We start from the raw sequence: 7,866 nt of genomic DNA on the forward strand, positions 1-7,866 counted from the left end.
GAGGACCAGCATTCAAATCCCAGCACCCATACTACAATCTGAGTACCCCCACAAGCTCCTGTAACTCCAGCTCCAAGGAGGCCAGAAGAAGAAGGACGGCTGGGAAGTGTTCTACAAGCTGTCTTAGTCAGGTTTACCTTGATTTTCTAGAAAGAATGCCCCACACCCACTCGTCAAGGATACCATGACTGGAAAGCTAGCCAACTACCCAAGGCTAGTGAAGTCATGGATCCTGGAAGAAAAGCTACAACCACCACTTTACTAAGCATGCTCTCTAAATACACTCTAAATATTTGTCCTTGTCCTACCACTAGTGTAGTTCTCACCCATCATCAAGGAAGCCTGTGGATGCAAAAGATGGAGACCATTACAGAAAACTACAGCCAATCAAAACACAGAGTGGGGGAGCCTGGTTCCCATGAATAGATACATCTACATCATACTCATGCACCTAAGGCTCAGGGATTACCGCAGAAGAGAAGTTTAAAGAGTATACGAGGAGTAATCTTTCCTCAGAAGCAAACTCCCGAGAAGAAAGAGGAGTTTGCTGAGACTTTGTGTCACTGTATCACCAAGAAATGTCAGATGCCACACCCATGGCTGTTTAAATATGACCTGTAAAAGAACAGCAGCAATAGGCATACCTCTGTGAATGGGGTAGGTATGCCCAGGAGGCCTCAACCCTAGCCAAAGAACTACAGGCTGTTCAGGAATGCTGAAAGCAGGAGAAACAGCCTTTCCCGGGGGAATTGTTCAACAACTGGTTATCCAATACCACAAAGGTCAGACCTGAAAATAAACATTCAAGTAACATTATATAGGCTGAGCAAGCTGTATACATGCATTTAGGGATATATATATTTCAACAATTGGAGAAAAGGGCCATGAATTTGAAAAAGAACAAGGATGGGTTTGGAAGAAGTAAGAGGAAGAGGGAAATAATGTAAGTATTTTATAATCACAAAAAAATTTAAAGGGTTAAAGACAAATTAAAAAAGAATAAGTAAAAGAAATGCCCCTACTGAAATACCAGCCAGCATGGGGAACCCAAGCAGACTTTTAAAATGGTGCCAGTATTGACAACATACCCTTAAGGCAGAAGAAAGTTCTGAGTCCTCGTGGGCTGGCAGGCCTCTCTGAGACACAAAGAATTCCTAACTTCTAGCCTTATGGGCACTTTTTCCCCCTCCCCTTTTTCTGCTGTGACCCCTCTGAAGTCTTATTTGTAGACTAGTGAAGAATTCCTAACTTCTAGCCTTATGGGCACTTTTTCCCCCTCCCCTTTTTCTGCTGTGACCCCTCTGAAGTCTTATTTGTAGACTAGTGAAGAATTCCTAACTTCTAGCCTTATGGGCACTTTTTCCCCCTCCCCTTTTTCTGCTGTGACCCCTCTGAAGTCTTATTTGTAGACTAGTGAAGAAAACACAGCTGTGTGCAGAGGCTGCTTGTCACCCCTGAATGTACTCCATCAGCAGGCTGCCACTTCATCTTGTTTAGGCTCATCGACTGCTTTGCAGAAGGACACCAACGCCCACATCTATCTCCTTGAGACAGGCAGAGAAACAAATCCTTTTTCCTGTCTGTGAACGGGCTGACAAGCTTTTAGTGTGTTTATCTTCACTGAAGGATGATAACCTTGGAAGTGAAAGTTGAAAGAGACTGATACAATTAAGAGCCTTCCTTTGCATTCTCAGGTTTTCTTTTACAGTGTAAAAGACAGGAGCTTGCTTTTTCACTTGTTTACACTGATTTTTCTAAACTTGAAGTTATATTATATGCCAAAGACACGTGTATCACGTTATGATTGTTTTTTTTTTAAAAAAAAAAAAAGAAATTCTTCGGTAAGCCTAAAATTCTTTTAAATGATTATGCCCTCAGTGTTTTACATACTACCCATCACTCCTTTCATATTATCCAGATTGGTTCCTTCTTGGCTGGTATTTTGTCACCCCATATCATGTCATATTCACAGTCTTGAGATGCCCTTGATTGTTGTCAAGTCTAAGGACTGTAATTATCTACACTGGATTGACTCAAGGGCAAAAGGGGGAGAAAGCTTGTGTTCCACCATTAACTTATATATTAGGGTTCTTTTGTAATCTAGATTAGGACCAGAGCCGAGATTCAATAGATATGGTTGTATGTAATAAGAAGGCAGTATGATCTCCAAGAGGCCTGTTTGCATGAGAAACTATGAGAACCCCTAAGAAAGAGTTCATCCTAACAGGACAAGAACCCAGGTACTGACCTTTGCCTCAAAGGAGGACCCTGTTTCTGACTCCAGTGTCATGTTTGTTCCAGTTCCAAGATTTTGTGTCTACTGCATAGAGAGAAAACTCTCCATGGGTAAAGACTGTGGACTCCAGCAGGCACCTCCCTGAGCTTCAGGGGCGATATGGTTCCTAGTGAGTGATTAACAGTGGGCTGCTGAATGCAGAAGCAGCTGTAACTTGTCAAGGTTCAGAAGCCCTGCAGTTCACCTCGTGGGGAAGGGCTGAAGCCTTTCAAACAAACAAACATTGAAAACGGTCCTTGAAGCCACTCCTTGCAATCCTCTCCTCTGTGAAGGCTGCTTTTCTTTGGGAGTGCTTGGCCTTCCAGGTTCTGCATCAGGACTTAATCCTCAGATTACAAGGGTAAGATCCAAATGGGGCCTCAAGAGCAGCTCCACATTGGACTGGTCTGTCCCTCTCTACAGTCAGGCAAGTGCCAACAGAGGCTGAGTCAGCACTGCCCACAGCTGAGCTCTGTGCTTGTTCTGTGTTCCCAAGTGTAGACAACATAGTCTTTTGGTCTTTATCTGGCCTGCAGGCTTTGTTTAGCTACCTAGGCTTTGGCCTTGAATTATTTCAGCGTGACACAAGAATATCTAAAAAGTTATACTATCTGGCTTGGGCTCGGAAGTTGAGATTTCATGTGTTATCCTAATAAAACACAAGGCCTCTCTTTCTTTTCATACCATTTGTGCAGAGCATGAAGGCTATTCTTTGCTCTGAATTGTTTTTCATCCTTCTACCTTTCAACCTCCACAAAATGATCATTAAATCTTACAGCTATGTTAGAGAGCAGTATTTATTTTGTTTGTTGAGCTTATTTAAACCATGTAAATAGTGTCTTTTAAATAATGTCTTTAAAATAGCATAATATAAAACACAATAATGTCAGTGAAACTCCATGACAGGTTTTAAGAAGCTTAAAATTGTAACACAGTGCCAGGCACAAAGTAACAATTTTTAGTTATTTAGTCATTTCGTTAATTTTTATTGAGTTAAATTAATTATTTTTTAATTAATTTATTATCATCATCATAATCGTGTGTGTATGTGTGTCCTAGCATGAACACACCATAGTGCATGTGTAGAGGTTGGAGGATAGCCTGGGGGAGTCATTTCTCTCCTTCCACCATGGATTCACGAGCTTGAACTTGGGTTAGCAGCTTTGCAGGATATCCTAGTTAGGTTTCTTTTGCTTCGATAAAACAATGACCAAAACAATTTGGGGAGGAAGGGTGTATTTCAACTTATAGGTTATACTCATTGAGAGAAGACAGAGCTCAAGGCAGGAATCTGGAGGCGGGAACTCAAGCTAACTAAGATCATGGAAGGAGATGCTATTTACTGGCTTGCTGTCCCTGGCTTGCTCAGCTTTCTGTTTTATACAACCCAGGACCACCCACCCGGGGGTAGCACAACCCCCTGCAGGCTAAGCCATCCTACATCAATTATTAGTCAAGAAATGCCCAATCTGCTAGAAGCAATTTCTCAGTTGGGGGCCCCTCTTCCCAAGTAACTCTAGCTGGTGGTAAGTTGACAAAAACTAACCAGCACACGTGACAAACATGCTCACCACGGTTGTAAGCCATCTCACTGCGCCTTCAGTGATGCTACTTTGAAAAGCCCAGAGGTTCACATATGACAGATTGCATAACAGCAATGTGTTCCGTAGAAAAATAGAGATAATAGATGATATCTCTGAGGACAACAGAGTGATAAATTAAATAACTATGTAAGTTATCTAATGCAATATCTGCTTCAGTGAAAACTGACTCTTTTTCCCCCTCCCCACCTTCTCGGGGGTAAAACCATGGGGCCTGTGCCAGAGAAGAAACCCTTAAGAAAAACAGACGGAACTTCACAGAGTTGAAGGGAAGCTCCTGAAGAAGTCTGTCCCAAGGATACTTCGAAAGGAAAGGAGAAAGCTTACCTATGAGAAAAACAAAGCACCACCACAAAAATAAATAAATAAATAAATAAATAAATAAATAAATAAATAAATAAATAAATACAGGCAGGTGCACAGGGCTGAGACCCAAATGGCCAGGATGGCAGGAAGAGCTAGAAACTTCCATGCACTTGCAAAGCTGAAGTTGGCATTTTTCTCTGGAATCCGAGGTATCAGTGTGGGAAGCCAAAAGGCCCACAAGATATCACAGCTTTTCAGTCTAAATCAGATCTTCAGTGGCACCTTTTTATAAGGCTTAACAAGGCGTCAATAAGCATGCTGAGGATTTCGGGACCATACGTTGCATGGCAGTATCCTATCTGAAGACAGTAAATGAACTAATCTACAAGCCTGGCTAGGGTAAAGTCAACAAGGAGCAAATTGCCTTGACAGATAGTGTATATTCTCTTGGCAAATCTGGTGTAATCTTTATGAAGAATCTCATCTCAACTATGCAGTTGGAAAACACTTCAAGGAAGCAAGCAACTTCCCATGGCCCTGCGAATTATCTTCTCCATGAAGTGGAATGAAGAAGAAGACAACTCCTTTTGTAGGAGGTAGAAATGCTAACAACGGGAAAGACCAGATAAACAGGCTTTGTGGACCGATGAACTCGCCATGCAGTTTTTGTAATCTGGTCAGTTAATAATCAGGAATAGCTTGGCAAATTGAAGAGAATAGAAAATTGACTCTCCCTTTTCAAAATTGTTAAGAATAGCCTCATGGCTCTTGCCATGAGGATTAAAGAGGCAGTACGTGTCACTTGTCTAAGCCCTTGTTGCAGTGAGCCGGTAAGACTCTGCTGCGTGCACCACCACAAACGTCCTGTCTGGAAGATAAATGTCTGCTCTACTGTAAAAAAGAGTAGTCTTTGGTGACTACTCCAGAAAACTCCCACAGACGTCAATATTGCATCCCTTGCCAAAGCTCTGGATGAACCCTGACTTAGCTGTCCCAGGCAGCATCCAGCCTGGAACACCTGAGAGGAGGCCATCTGCGTATGGCCGCACTGGATCAAGCCAGCGCCTTCATCAGCCTCAGTGCTCCACTGTGAAGAAGGCACCAGACTAAATCTAAAACCGGGTTCCTCCCCTCCTAAGGATCTGGGAGAGTCGTGAAAGCTCAGTGAGCCACAGTCACCTCATCTGTGACGCTATAAAGTTCCTGGTGGCTCATTATCCTCTGCTCTGCACTAGCTTCATCTGTATTGCTTGGGCTGAGTGAGTATCTCCCCAGCAGTGTGTCACATCTCCATCTTAATTGCCTCATGGAATCCTCACATCAAATGAAGGACAAATCTGAAACGCTGGGAGGTTAACGAACGCCTATCAGCGTGTAACACAAGGCAGAGCGGAAATCTGACTGCATGTGCCTACCCGTTATTTAAACTGCGTCTCACCGCTGCAAGTGGTGAGCAGGGCGTACTGTAGGAGAAAATGCAGTCAGGACCTGGTGGCCAGCCCACCTGGCACACTGTGCTCCTGAATAAGAAATGTGCTACACCATGGCCCACAAGTCAGAACACTGAGTTTTGAAGCTGAGGCGAGTAACCAGTAGCTGGCCTGGGCATGAGTCTGCACTCTGCATGGCCTCTGCAATGTGCTTGTTCTGCAAAGAGACCCTGGTGGTATGAGTGTCCACTGTCCAGTCCAAGGAAATGCACTGACCAAGCACAATGGATAGGTTTCCATCATAAGCGGTTGCTCACATGCAATAAAGCAGACACTGTTCCCTGAAACCATCTCCAGAGTGGTTTGTCTCCAAGCCCTTTGCTGACCCATGGCCATTGCTGTTTTGATGGCAGCATGTAGCTCACAAAGAAGAAGAGGAGGAGGAGGAGAAACAGGAAGGGGGGATGGAGAAGGGAATAGTAGCAAATGGGTTTTGAGTGCCTGGAACTCATTCAACATGCACTTATCAAGAACATAGCTCCTTCCATTGAAGTCCTAGAGGTTACAATCCCAAGTCATAGCTCAGACATGTACAAGGTCAAATTGCCACTGGCACCAACCCCAGAAGACCTACATTTTCCCCTACAAAGAACCCTGGGCCATCATCCAGGGGGGTAATTTCCTCTGTGCCTTGGACCAGGAATCCCAAGCACGTAGTTACGACGGATGCTGGCGCCAGGTTCTGCAATCAACTTCAACCACCTGGAGGGGACTTTCCCGAGAAGTTGCTAAACCACCCCGCCCTGACTGATTTTATCGATCCCAGGAAGAGCCATGGAATGTGCCACTTAGGCAAGAGATAAATTGCCCCCTTTTCCCGCTTGGGAGGGTAGTCGCTCCCTTATTTCAAAAATATAAAAGTATAGCTCCAGCGAGCAATAAACAGACCTCGACAACTCATTGCCTGGTCTCGTTCCTTGTCTCTCGCCCGTTTTTCTTTCAGGCTTGGTCCTCCTTGGGACCACACGAATTACTAGGTCCCGTGGGTCGGGGCACCTCTGATATGCTACAGACCAAAAATCACCATATCTGTGACTGGAATCACCAGTACCAGGTGACAGGAGCAGAGGTCACGGTCACAGCCATGCTGTACAGTGTCCTCTTCTTTGCAAGCCATTTCCATCTCCTACTAAAGCAGCAATTAAAGAAATACTTATTTACTTTCTTTGGTCAGAAAGAAGATCATACATTGTTTGGCCTAAAATAATTTTAAAACTATCCCTGCTAAAATAATGTATTTTAAAATAGCACAAAAGATAGCATATCATGGTTGCACTCCCTGCCCCTGCCCTGCGTTTGCATAGCTTCACCGTATTTAATTGCTTCCACAGGCAGAGCCTAGGATTTGAAAACTCCACAGCAGTTGTGTGATGCTGTTTTACATAAAAGGATCAGACAGAAAGCTGTCTCCTTGCCCTGTCCTGCACTCTTTCCTCTCTAAGTTTACCCTTCTTTATGCTAGCTTTAATTCCCTGCCAGAAGGTGAGGAATCCTGCCCTCTTTTCTTCCTCTCTGCCAAATTCTTATTGATCAGTTAGTGATGAGTTAGTAAGAGCTTGATGAGAATGCCGCTGTCTAGGCCTTCAATGTCAAGATCAAGGAAGGCTTATAAAGAGACGCCTTTCATCTTTTCCTAAATCAGGGCCTTCGGTAATCAGTTTGTGTCCAGAGGCAATGAGTGCCCCCAGATGAGGGTCCACGGCTCACAAACTCTGGCCCCAGTTTTGTCAGCTCATTAAGGATACAGTCTGCCACAAAGTGACTTTTGAACACACTAAGTAGGAAGAATCAAATGGTTTCTGTAGTGACAGGGTCAACTGGATCAGACCCTGAGCCTGGAAATAAATCAGATACTGAAGTAAACAACAAAGAGGCAGAAGACACATCGGTTACAGACAGGGGCTTCTATCTGTCACCAGCAAGCCGCCAACTCTTTTTTTACAAACTCAGGTGGTGTTTGTAAGGTGACTGCTTAGCACATCCTATGCTCCTCGCCCATCTCTCTTGGTCTGTGAGCTCCTGAAGAGCTAGGACCTGATCATGCATATTTTTATTCCATAGTTTGCAGCATATTCTCTTTCATAGAGCGGGTGTTTGATGTGTGAAGAAATAAAAGAGGAAAGCAACAAAAACTCTATGTCCTGTCTCCCAGAGACATTTATAACGAGGTCTTTCACTGTTCTGATTTCATAAA

At 43.9% G+C, this 7,866-nt stretch overlaps 1 pseudogene; it reads left to right on the forward strand.

The window, feature by feature from the left end:
- Positions 1 to 5,292, forward strand: part of LOC110563515 (large ribosomal subunit protein uL30-like) — a 47,484-nt pseudogene extending 42,192 nt beyond the window's left edge.
- The last annotated feature ends 2,574 nt before the right edge of the window (positions 5,293 to 7,866 follow it).

Source organism: Meriones unguiculatus, chromosome 15, assembly GCF_030254825.1.
Source record: "Meriones unguiculatus strain TT.TT164.6M chromosome 15, Bangor_MerUng_6.1, whole genome shotgun sequence".
Lineage (NCBI taxonomy): Eukaryota > Metazoa > Chordata > Mammalia > Rodentia > Muridae > Meriones > Meriones unguiculatus.